Below are 12048 nucleotides of genomic sequence, written 5' to 3'. Positions count from 1 at the left end.
GAAAAATAAATTGTGCGGGCCAGCTTGACGTCAAGCTGGCCCGCCATCGAAGATTCAATTTTTTCGAAATTGGTGGTAGTACAAATTCTAATTTTGGTGGTACAAATTGGTACATATTGGGTACAAATTTTTGATATCGTTTTTGTTTGAATTGGAAAGAAAAATAAATTGTGCGGGCCAGCTTGACGTGAAGCTGGCCCGCCATCGAAGATTCAATTTTTTCGAAATTGGTGGGGGTACAAATTCTAATTTTTGTGGTACAAATTGGGTACAAATTTTTGGCACTGTTTTAATTTGAATATGAAATTTTTGCGGGCCAGCTTGACGGACGTTTTATTAGTCATACTCGATTGCAGCATTATTAGATAATCCGTATTATATTTTTGTCATTTATAATAATATATCAGTTCTATGTTGAGCTTTAGTTTCACGTGTCTTTGTTTATCGCAGTTTAGAGCTTAATGGCCTAGTACCTTAAAGCACAACTACCGCCCCATAGAGAGTCCTTGTATATTTATGATCCATTTCAACTTAAATTACTGCTTCTAACACTTGTTAGTGCTCTTCTACGTATATACCGACGATTGTGGTCACCTCTTTTATATATTATTTTTAGCAGCAGTGTTCATTTACAACCATGTGCAGAATTGCAATTAACAGAGAGGAAAGATATACTGTACTGTATACTGAGAAGAAAATGCAATTTGGAAATATGAAGATTGAGGTGATATCCATATTTGAGAAGGGGAATTAGCCTTCATCTCGTTCGTAATTTGTACACCGCTTTTTGGTTATTATTATTATTATTTTAGTAGTAGGGTAGTAATAGAATAAGAACTATTTTCACTATATTTTCGAAACACTTCACACCAGATACACACACCTCAAATTTGATTTCAATTCCTCCACTCGTGTCAAAATTACATGATGTTTATGTGCACTTCCTGCGTAATGTATTCGAACTTTGGACCCCTCTTTCTCCGGCCCTGTTTGCATTCTGCCGCTAAAAAGTTGCTTTGCTCGGTTTCTTTGGGTGCTGCATCCGATGATAGCAAGCATTTTCAGAAATCGAATTGTCAAAAAAGAATGGTCCCTTGTCAGTTCTCATCTGGAAGGAATATCAGTGTGTACATTCAAAAGGAGATGCAGAATTATCAATTGCACAGACTGCAGTGGAAGTTGGTTTCGAGAAGGATGTTATTCTTTTTGCTGACGATACCGGTGTACATATTCTTCTTTGCAGCACATACAGGCTGGCTGTAAGAATATTTTTCATACCAGAATAAGAAAAGGAATGCGCAGTACGCATCAGTGGAATATTCAAGCAACCCAAATCAGCTTGGAGGATCAACTTCGTTCAAAATCTTCTGTTTGTCCATGCCTTTCAAGGTTGTGACTCTACGTCTCAGTTTTTCTGTTTGGCAAAGGAAAAGGTTTGACAATGTTAATGAAAGGACAACTTTATGTAAATGTGCAGACGTTTTAAATGATCGATCTGTAACTACCAAAGATGTTGCAGCAGATGAGAAAGCGACAGTTGGAATATACAACGGTTGAGGTTCAGACATTCTTTTGTGCTCCGACTGAAACGTTTCAGCGAAAAAGTTGTAATAAATATGTACTTTTCAATTAAGCCGTAGTCTGTTCCACCAACGACAGCAGCAGAGAAGTTCCATAGTATGAGAGCTTACTACCAAGCTCAAGTGCTGAGTAGCAATGATCGGCTGCTACCAACAGAATGAGGATGGTTCATTAACGATGGACAACTACTTAAAACACCTGCACCTAAGGAGGTATGGGGAACGGTCCGTTGTTACTCTAAGACAGATTGTCAATCAAGTCGTTGTTCTCCCAGAAGCCATATCTGGACTCTTCACCTGGATGTGAAGAATGTCGGGGCTCTACGTGCTCGAATAGCCCACATGAGTACGACATACTGTATGAGTTCGTGGCTGAAGATCAAAATGACAATGTTGATTCGCAGTAAGGATGAGAACATTAAATAATGAACGTTTATTATTGGCTGATAATATTATAATCAATAAATTACTATATATACACCAACTGATCATTCCTTTATTCCTGGTATCCCTTCCTGTTTTGTTAATCTCATTGGCATTCAGTAGATTTCCTTGATTTGATACTGTACATTATATACATATATATTTAAATTTTTTAACTTGTTAATTCATTCGAAACATTGTACAGTAGAATGCTGTGAAAAATAAAATCATGCAATTTATACTATATTTATAGCTACCTTTAATTACAGTGACACTTACGCCACATAACATGATCTAGCACGCTTAGTATCTAAGAAAACTAAACCATTTTAATATCAATGACAAGAGTAGATTATACTATGCAACATTTATTACGGATGAGTTTTAATAATCTTTAACGGTTTTATAGTTATAAGCAAATTACTATAAGTAAGAAACCTAATGTAACTTAATTTTGCGGAGAACAGCCACCATACTCCAATATGACGACATCATTGCAAGACTTTACCAGCTTTCTCATTTCTACTGTCTGTTAGCATTAATTTGACCCATGAAGGAAGTTCCTATGTTAAGTCTGTGGGAAGATATACCTGCTATTTCCAAGTAAAGTGATCAATTTCAATATCAAATATGCTGCCTCAAAATGACGGGAAAATACACGTCAGATTTTGCTACACTTTCGATATGTTGTTAAGATTGCTTTTCTCTATCATAAAATCGAAACAGAGTTTCTGTTACAATTTGTTCCGGGTCAAACCATATTTTGACAGGACTATTTACCTATCTTCATTAAAAAGCCAAGGTGTCTACATGAATTATTAATATTTGTTTCAATATGAAAAGTAAAAGTTGCTTTGGACCATTTAATATTTCTAGACCTTTAATTAAGTTTGGTGTCTCTAAAATAGTTCCTTCCATTGAGTAGTCATTTTTAATACTGTTTAGTATTAGTTTAGCAGTTATTCATGGTCAACTTAATCTTATTGTTGTCACATCAATTCATCATACTGTACAAGTCTATACGTAGTTGTACACAGTTCTCATGACCATTAATTTTGGAGAATATTTTAAGATCGTCTGCCAATACAAGAATGTTAGAATAATGAGTATAAGACGGTAGATCATTTATAACTAGTAAGAACAAGAGTAGAGCAAGATTGAAACCTTAAAGCACGTCAGATAAGGCTGTGAGTTATATTGAAGCATATACTTTGTACATAACAAGCTGTTTGCTGCCAAATAAGACGCACAATCTTTCTGCTTATATGGATAAATTCAATGTCCTTAGTGTGTGTAGCACCATGTCGTGGTCTACCAAATCAAAGTATTTTGAAAGTAAATATAGATTATATCCACTTGACTTCCTCTATCCAACTCACTTACAATAAAATCTGTAATGACGGATAAATTAGTGGATATTGATCTTTCTTATGAAGCTATGCTGGTATACTGATAGAATTTGTGATTACATATCTTCCTCTTGAGTATTAGATCTACTTTCTCAAACATCTTTGCAATGTTGACAAAATATAGATATGTCTAAAATTCTGTATATTCGTTGCATCACAGGATTCCATTACTAACAAAATCACTTTACCGTTACTGTTATTATTTAATTTGGTTGTGTTTTCTAAAGTTTCCTGTTTAAATTGGACTCTCTAGCAATATTGAGATGTTTATGAATTATATAAGTGGAATAATTTAAAGTAATTATTATAAAGGAGACGAGGTATACAACGAGGACATTCTGGGAACTGAATATTAGGTAAGTTCAAAATGTCGATTTTTACATACAGAAAATATTACGTTGTCTAAATGGTAATGAGCTTCTGGTGGTCAAACTTGAGAATAATTCTAGTTGCTTGAAAATAGCATAATAGAACCATACATGCACTATTTTATTCGATGACGTTTTGCCATTTTTTCGGGAACATCATAATCCCATCAGAACAGAACTTCGGCTGGTTGAAAATTTTACATATGATTTTCACTGGTATCTTTGAAGTTAGCTTACACAATTCCGGAAGTTCTGCAGAGACCAAAGTATGATAGTTGCTAGATCCAGGATATATGCTGGACGAATTAATACCTTCCGGTTTTTTTTAAATTGAGTTGTTTTTAATTGAAATGAATCACGTAACGGACATCATTATCAATGCTCTCATACCTTTCCCCATCGCTATTCTTCAACTACATTGTTACTTATGTCATATTTTTGCAGTGCTTAGCACTTACAATAACAGCGCAAGATGAGCTAGGCATGTGCCATTTACTTGTCCGAGGTGACCCATTTCGATGCCATTTAGGCTACTTTTTAGGTACCCGATACTTGGCACATTTCATATCCATGTGCTAAGTATGTACTTTAGCTACCTACAGTTTTAGGTACTTGTTAAACCTAATTGATATTTGCAACTATGTACTAAAAATATATCATTTATATACATGGATCAATTTCGCACTCTAATAGTCATTTCTTTGTATGTCGTCACTTGCGACATATATCTGTCATGTTATATGTATGCCCTTATTTACATATTATTTCAGATAACAGCACAAGATGTGATAGGCATTATCCATTTCCGTGTTTTAAATAATATTCAATTCCCACATTTGATGCATTTGTTGCTTCTTTTTCTATCTAGAAGCAACAAACCCATCAATTTTATTACCCATGTAGCACAGTCACGTCATTAACACTCCTTTTTTTGGGATTCGAATTCACAATGACGTCTTTTGAAAATTTTGAACGTCTTTATCACGTACCAAAATGGAAACAAAAATGACGTGTCAAACATGACCTAAATTGTACGTGTTTATCACGTGCCAGAATGGTACAAAAAATCACGTGTTGAACATCACCAAAAATAAAAGTCCTTTTTAGGTGCTGAAAGCGCGGACGTTCCCCGTACTGTATCTGAAGTTTCAGCAGTTCATGTTGGGTATCGTGAGCCATTTCCAGCATAACCAGAATTGCGTGGTGGTATGATGATTTTCTTTGAATATAAACAATGTGTTTTGTTATTGAAGAAATATTGCCTGATGGTAATCCAATAATAACTCACCACATCTGGGTCACCCCACGGAAATGTGTCCAGTCGTTTCGAACAGGCACTTATAACGGAAGAACAACCTCAAAATACGTGGATGTTTCTGATGAAGGTCAACTTTAAGGCAAGTAAGTATAGTTCATATCCGATTCCTATTTACGCGTATTCTGTGTAAAATTCAGCAGATTGAGTATTGTAATTATGAACATTAGCTCCTCTCATACACAAAGAACGAGGATACCTCCAATAGGTTAACTTTAGCAGACGCCTCTACTAAATGAAATATTTTTAGGTAGAATACTATATAAAATATTAATAGTGACAGTAGTAAAATGATAATATTTGTGTTTAAACTCAATAAACCGTATAAGGGAGTGAGTATGCATGGGAAAGTATGTCATTCTGGGGTGCAGTTTTACTATACAGATCCATAGATTCTAAAATACACCAAAAAATTGACAAGTCTTTAATTTGCCCATTTCATGTCGGGAACAGTCCAACCAACCTCTGCGGGGCTTCCAACCCGTTCCTACTAATACTATTTATACAATTGGTCCGTATAATAAAGCTGCACGCATTGTGGAATATTTGCCAAGGCGGAAGAGGGCTGAATACAAGCAAAGAACGAGATGACAATAAGTTGAGATGAGTTAATATTGAGTTTAACGTCCCGTTTAGCAGTGAGGCTATATAAGACGTGGGCCTACTGATTACCATGGAATCCGAAAGACATCAGCTCCCGCTGTGAATCGAACCCGGGCCTCCTACGCCCAGATGACAGTAAATTCATCCTTTTGGAGACATCACTGGAAAAGACGGTTCTACCAAATTTTGACACATTTCTTACATTTTCAGGTTAGGTTAATGCTTTGTATTTCCGTTACCAGAGCATGCACAAAGTGAGGAGCTCCATTACTACTTGCAGATTTACATCACGGGGGCTTTTATAAATACAGAGTATTGCATATTAAGCACAGTGCATAAAACACGAACAAACTTTTGCAAGATGCCCAGTAAAAAGCACAAATGCATTCTATTCGAATCAGGGCAGGAGCACAACAAGAGGGCACGATCTGCAACCAGGGAGTGCGTCCGTAGGGAGCAGCCACGTCAACGACGGGGACTATAAACATAAACAAGGATAGTTGAAAAGCACACCTACGCTTACAATGCTTTCACTATCACCCAAAATTCGGCTTCACTCGAGCAGACGGTTGTACCAAATAGAAGATTTGTAGGTAAAATATGCGAAACGTTTTTCGTGAAGGAATGAGAGTGCGAAAAGAGGAATTACTATCAGTCTACTGCAGATTGAAATGAATTTTAAATGATCAGTGAAAGTATTGTATATATAAGTGTGTTCTTCCACTGTCATCGTTTATACGTGTACTTCCCATCGCTGACGCACCTGCTCCTTCTACGAACGCGTCCCGTCGCCGCTGCTCGGGCCCTCTTGCTGTGCTCCTACCGTGACTCGGTTATATATCATTCATGCTTTTTAGTGGCCAGCTGGTATACATTGGTTCGTGTTTTATTCGCTGACATTGTTATGCATTACGTCCACGCTGTATTTGTACTGATTCCTCCTGAAGTAAATCTGCAAGCACGAATGGAGCTTCTGATTTAGTTCACGCTCTGCTAAAAGAAATAAATTCTTCTAACCTGATATGAAACTAAGGAATATGTCAAAATTTGATAGATCCGTCTGCTCGAGTAAAGCCCAAAATTCATTTCAATTTGCTGTGTACTGACAGTAATTACTTACATTCAAATTTTCATCCCTTGACAAAAATATATTTCACATCGTATGTTACCTACGAATTATATGTTAGGTACAAAATCGAGTGAACCCCTTTGAGAAATTACCCTCAACGATGGTTGCAATGCCAATCGTGTATGACTTCAAAGTTAGAAACAACGAGCCCTACGGAAGTTCTAACCCCTTTGCTCACTCAGTTATGTTTTGTTTAGCCTTTTGTAACACTAGTGCTTTAAATCTGGTGAAAATGCACAAAATCGATGTATATTTGATAGACTCGTTTGTTAAAATAGTGGCCCCCTTTGTATATGAGCATAATTAGTGGGAAGATATTACCCGAGTTGAGACACTCTCAAACTATGACCACCGTCCTGTTGCACCTACGCACCCTCACAAGACATTTGTCTACCGTAGCTGTGCCACAGAATTGGGAGTGGGAATTATAATAATGTAAAGGGGTTTTGATAGTGTTCGAATAGTAAATTTTGACATTAATTGAGTAGAGAGCTCCCTCGTATTCCAGGCTCATGTGTCAGCATGTGTTGATGGATACTGATCAATGTTGCCAGTGAATTTCAAGAAAATATATTCCAAATCAATTAAGTATCTTCTACATGACTACATTATTTTGAGTTCCACTGCTAGTCGTGAAACGATTCAAAGGAAACCAAATGTCTTATTAAGGGTCCGTGGTTGAAGGCTGGTGGTGGTCCCAGTCAGATGTATTTAAGCGAGCTCTTGACGTAGGGAATATCCTCCTAATATGTATGCGTGCATTAACAATGGGTCAAAAAACTGCTTCCAGGTAGAACACCAGATAATCATAATATCGCAGATACTTCCAGGTAGAATACCAGATCATTAAAAAGAAATGAAATAAAATAGTTAGTTTCACGCCCCAGGATAAGGCACCGAGGATAAGGAACATGGTGATAATGAAAAGTAAAAAAATTTTGGTATGAAGAAAGTTTGCGAAAACGGAAGAATCTCGTGAAAACCCAGGCACATGGTGTTTGTCCACCATAAAGTCCACTTGGCACGAGCTGGGATCAAACCAGGGACCCCACGCACTAGAAGTGAACGCTCTACCACTCAGGCATTGCAGCCCCAACAGTACAAAGAAACATACCTAATTGCTTCGGAGCTTACATACCCGCTTCCGCAAGAAGGAACCAGTGTACACAACAGGGTCGGATCCAGGGGCCACTCCCAGAGTAGGATTTTTTATAAAATAAAACCCATCCCAGAGTTGGAGCTGTTGTTTTTTCAAACTTGTATTATAAATGTAAGATTTTTTCGTTGCAGAATTTAAATGAAGCAGTACATAGCAAGAAATTACTTGTCTTGATAAAACGCAAATAGTCATTTGTGTTCTTTGTTTTCAAGATGCGATATTTTGCGTTCTCACTCCGTTCTCAAATCCGATCCCTGCTTCGTTAACAACGGGCAGACAATAATCCATAAAATCTATCTGTCCACAAGTTTGTCAATACTTATTTTACGGATCTTTCCATTTAGGAAGTAACTATTCCCGCACTGAGGTTAGGACGATTTCGGACTCTGGGTTGATATATAAATTTATTTCGAACGAAATTTTACCAGTATCGGTAATGCATGTGCAAAACGAGAAATTGTTTCATTAGAACAGTTTGGGTAACCTTTTCTATTCATTACGACCTGTAATTTATTTAAATTTAACTTTCAAAGATAATGATGAAAACGTATATTCAGAAAGAATTGGATATAATTGTTTTTCTTCAGCATGGTATTGTAAAATATTTCTTCTTCACACCGTCCTTTACGCTGAAAATATCTAGAACAGAAAGCATGTGAAATTTATGGCTGATATTTTCCTGCCAACTCATTTTCCTTTCTATATGCTCTTAGGTTTTTGTAATACAAAATATAGTATAAAGCTCACTTTACTGATTACATAAAATTAAACTGCTACATTTCATGTTAAATGTATTTAGTCGTTTTAATAGGCCTAGCTGTAAATACATGTTATTTGCAATGATAAGACTTGCATGTACTCCCACTTTGCAGAGTGTGGCCAATGCTCCTGCAAACGGTGAATTGATCTGCAGACTACCTACCACGGAATCTTTCTTAACTGAACTTGAAGCTGTGTCTCACACCCCTTTCTGCTCGTCGAGCTGCTCTAGAAATAATATCACAGTGGAGGATGGCCCACACAGAAGGTGTGACAGGTGAGTTTTTTACATGTTATTTTATAATACCCATATTGGAAAATGCCAACCAAGAAGAAAAGAAAGAAAATATTAAGATTTTATTAGTACTTAACTAAAATAAAATTGCTGAACAAGGCAATACTTTTATGTAAATGAAGTATTCGATTTAACGTTCCCGACCAGACACTGAGGCCAAGGGAGATGGTTATGATGAGAAATGAATTAAATGGTGGAATGAAGAATGTGGGGAAAAAATGGAATACTCCAAGATTACCCATGCACACGGTGTTTGTCCAACACAGAGCCGCTTGGCGTGAGCTGTGATCGAACCAGGGGCCCCAGGCACGAGAGGTGAACCCTCTATCACCGAACCACAGCTGCCCCACTTTTATTTAAATATAATTGTTTCAACAACTTCCCTTGTCTTCTTCAGATACATTATATTTATTTATTTATTATATGTTTTAGATTTATAAAGATTTCCTTGTTTTACCTTGTTATTACCTCAGCAATTATTTTATTTGACTTAAGTATTTATGTATAAGGAAAGCTTTAATATGGAATGTATCACATGTTAAAGTGATCGCGCTGTTTTTTTTTTTTTTATTTTGTTGAGTGGGTAAAAATACTCTTCCCGAAAATATTTTTCTCAACTATGATCGAAGGTCATGATTTTTCGACACTGCTCACATCTGAGAAATTTAGAAAAAAAAGGAAAATGCTATTTTATAGAAAGAACTCGACTAAAGAAAAGATAGCAACCGTCTATTTAACGTTTGAGGAGCCCAGGGGGAAATGCGGGATGTGCACTTTTGGGCGAAATTTCGATTTTCATGCCAACTTGCGGAGCACGCTGCGAGTTGCATTCAATATATCGAAAAGGTGGAAAAGGTTTACGGTTAGCCTGCTATAGCAGTTTAAAAATCCCTTAAAATGGAAGGAGGTATCGTCATCACTTACAGTGCAAGAAAGGGGATTTCATTTTACTTTTATTTTTCTGCCTCTTTTGTCGATAACTTTCAACGGTATTTGTGTTCCAGTGTTGACTGATCATACAGCTAAATGTAGCTTCAACAATCAATTTCTTTAAAAAAAAAATAGAAAGACAAATCATCTCCCAACATCCATAATCTTGAGTTTTTCTGTTACTCTTGCAGTAGTCGAAATAAGGATTATACTTTATTCAGATGCCTTCATTGCCTTGCACATGAAAGGCAGGGGTTCATTTCCTTTCAAGTGACATTCCTAGTTCGTGTCATTTCTACCTCGAACGTGATAAGAACATGAAACTAGTGAACATAAAATCAAGAGATCAAATACCAGAGGATTGGAATAATGTAATCAAAGGCAGCAGAGTGAAACGTACACCATATAAAGTATGTGAATTCACAGTTTCATAATTCGAGATAGGATATCATTTCTACAACCACTGGGCGAATGCTCATTCCACTCTCGGCCAATCATGAGCTTCGAGTAGTGAAAATCACCCATGTTTTGTGATACCTAGGGAGACTTATAATGGACTTCGGTTTTCTTCTGTGATTCGCCTACTATTAACAAATGGCCTACCACAGCCAGATTTATTGGAGGGAGAATTCTTTAATCCATAAATGACTCGCTTTGGAAAGCTGACGCTTATACCATAAATTGTATGCATGTTGAAATATAGTACAATAACACTGCACAGGAGACCCGGGTTCGATTCCCGGTGAGAGCTCATGTGGATCGGATTCCACGTTAAACACTAGGTCCACGTCTCATATAGCCTCGCTGCGAAAAGGGACGCTAAACTGAAATTCAACTCAACAACTCAGTAACACTGCAATAATGGGCAAAGGACCGCATATACATATCTATGAAATAAGAAGAAAAATCGAATGAAAAGAAGGCCAGATTGTAAAAATCATTTTATGCACTCGTGATATTGATCTCTCATGGGCATGCGTGCAATACAGGTATATCCAATGTATTATTATTAAATTAATTAAAGTATATAATTATTGTTCCAGAACCCGATTTTTAGAATTCTAATGTCGTCAAACTTGCTTAAGCAACTGCACAATTCCGCAAGCAATGTCAAATAGTCGTTTATAAGGTCAACAAAGTCAATGAAACTTTTTACTCCACTCGTTCTCCTTGTTTCACTCTCCCATACTTGTTATTATTAGAGGATAAAAGTACATTTCCAAGATTTTCGTAGTACATTAAGGAACTGGGTTAAATCGGTTAGATAGGCAACTTCGCTTTAAGAAAGAGGAAACGAACTTATACATCCCACTAATAATTATGATGTTGGTCATAACATCCTATTCAAACTGTTCTCAACCGATTTAACCCAGTTCCTTAATGTACAACGAAAATCTTGGAAATGTACTTTTATCCTCTAATAATAACAAGTATGGGAGAGTGAAACAAGGACAACAAGTGGAGTACGAAGTTTCATTGACTTTGTTGACCTTATAAACGACTATTTGAAATTGCTTGCGGAATTGTGCAGTTGCTTAAGCAAATTTGACGACATTAGAATTCTAAAAATCGGGTTCTGGAACAATAATTATATACTTTAATTAATTTAATAATAATACATTGGATATACCTGTATTGCACGCATGCCCATGACAGGTCAATATCGCGGATGCATAATATGATTTTTACAATCTGGCCTTCTTTTCATTCGATTTTTCTTCTTATTTCATAGATATGTATATGCAGTTCTTTGCCCATTATTGCAGTGTTACTGAGTTGTTGAGTTGAATTTCAGTTTAGCGTCCCTTTTCGCAGCGAGGCTATATGAGACGTGGACCTAGTGTTTAACGTGGAATCCGATCCACATGAGCTCTCACCGGGAATCGAACCCGGGTCTCCTGTGCAGTGTTATTGTACTATACTTCAACATGCATACAATTTATGGTATAAGCGTTCAGCTTTCCAAAGCGAGTCATTTATGGATTAAAGAATTCTCCCTTCAATAAATCTGGCTGTGGTGGGCTATTTGTTAATAGTAGGTGAATCACAGAAGAAAACCAAAGTGCATTATAAGTCTC

The sequence above is a fragment of the Thermobia domestica genome, chromosome 4, assembly GCF_964235325.1.
Source record: "Thermobia domestica chromosome 4, izTheDome1.hap1.1, whole genome shotgun sequence".
Taxonomy (NCBI): Eukaryota; Metazoa; Arthropoda; class Insecta; order Zygentoma; family Lepismatidae; genus Thermobia; species Thermobia domestica.
Note: the sequence above shows the minus strand (reverse complement) of the source record.